This window comes from Mya arenaria, chromosome 7 (genome assembly GCF_026914265.1).
Source record: "Mya arenaria isolate MELC-2E11 chromosome 7, ASM2691426v1".
NCBI classification, from domain to species: Eukaryota; Metazoa; Mollusca; class Bivalvia; order Myida; family Myidae; genus Mya; species Mya arenaria.
In genome coordinates this window covers 46531431-46532948 of record NC_069128.1, presented here as the reverse complement: position 1 = coordinate 46532948, position 1518 = coordinate 46531431, and the positions used below count along the sequence as shown (strand labels likewise).

The window sequence follows — 1518 nt, the reverse complement described above, 5'->3', positions numbered from 1 at the left end:
AAAAACAAAGTAATTTATTTCAAGTTTTTATTTTTTATTTTGTGAAACAAGATAATTGTCACAATCAATCGAAAACTTTCTTCAACCACGTCAGGGTTAGCCGGCCAAGATTGCAAGATTTTCAAATCGGTGGAAGAAACATGACAAACAATAGTTTCTCATTCGCACTTTTGGTGGCGTTTCATCAGCCTTACAATCATTACAGTACCACACATACTTAAAACAGTTTTGGCAGTAGCCAGCTGGAGGGAAAATGTTCAAAAGATCATGTCGTTGACAAGGTTCTAACGTAAAGACTCCAGCACAACACAATTGGCATTCCCAACAGAATGTTTTGAAATAATCATTGTACTGTAGTCCAGCAAACCCAGCGATGTCAGTATATCGTTTTGCCATAGTAAGTGAAGTGTGAATAGTACAGTTACTGCTGTATGTTTAAATAGTTTGAAGCGCTCTAAAAAGCGTATACATTATTTCTCGAACTTGCATTCAACAACTTTGCAAACCAATGTTAGAAATTTGAGCTAACTAGCGTATTGCGGCTGTCTACAGCATAGCTGTGTAAATCAGAACTGGTAGTGTTTGAGTGATTAACACAGTTCACCTTTCTATGTAAATGAAATAAACAGAAAGCAAAAATACAAATAATTGATTACGATTTATTCATAAATTTGATATTTTCCGATAACAACAGTTCTACAAAAATAGCATTTACTAGTTTTGATTGAACATTCATGACAAGTCAAATGGCCACAAGGCGTAAACACAATACACTTTTTGTCCGTAACACAAATTTGACAAAGGTTTTTTTCATCGTTTTGTAGTTGCAACTCTTGTCGCGTTTCTTGTTTCATGCTGAGGTGATGCCAAATTACGAAATATCTTGGATACTTATCGCATGTCAGCCAAAATGCAAAATATATTAGTACGGGTGGGGTTCGAACCCACGCGGACATTGTCCATTGGAACTTAAGTCCAACGCCTTAACCACTCGGCCACCGTACTTGGTGCAAATGAGCCGGGAAGTGCAGATTATAAGAGCTTGAAATTATAATGCAAAGGCCATACGATCTGCCAAATTGCTCATGTATTCCTTACAAAACTTTACAGTTACACTTAGTCGAATGTACAATTGCCTTAAATGCAAAAGTATTAGTACGGGTGGGGTTCGAACCCACGCGGACATCGTCCATTGGAACTTGAGTCCAACGCCTTAACCACTCGGCCACCGTACTAGGTGCAAATGAACTGAGAAGTGAAGATTATAAGAGCTTGAAATTATAATGCAAAGGAAACATGAGTTTTTTCTTATGTTTGAAGATTTTGAAAAATATGAGATGAAATTTGAAAATTGCTTTCACGTGAAAGTGAAGTGAGCTTTGCAGTTTAAAGCATTTCAAAAGACGAAAGTCATGATGCTTAAATTTTGTTTCACTCAATCGTTGCATAACTATTGAAAATTTCTCATATACAACTAATGCTTCTAATTTCAGTTTATGTTTTATTCAAAATGTAAGC

At 36.1% G+C, this 1518-nt stretch overlaps 2 non-coding genes across 2 annotated transcripts; both read right to left on the bottom strand.

Moving 5' to 3' along the window:
- Positions 1-923: 923 nt before the first annotated feature.
- Positions 924-1005, bottom strand: Trnal-uaa (transfer RNA leucine (anticodon UAA)). Its single transcript has one exon. It is a non-coding gene; the product is annotated as a tRNA-Leu (tRNA).
- A 148-nt stretch (positions 1006-1153) lies between these two features.
- Positions 1154-1235, bottom strand: Trnal-caa (transfer RNA leucine (anticodon CAA)). Its single transcript has one exon. It is a non-coding gene; the product is annotated as a tRNA-Leu (tRNA).
- Between the last annotated feature and the right edge of the window lie 283 nt (positions 1236-1518).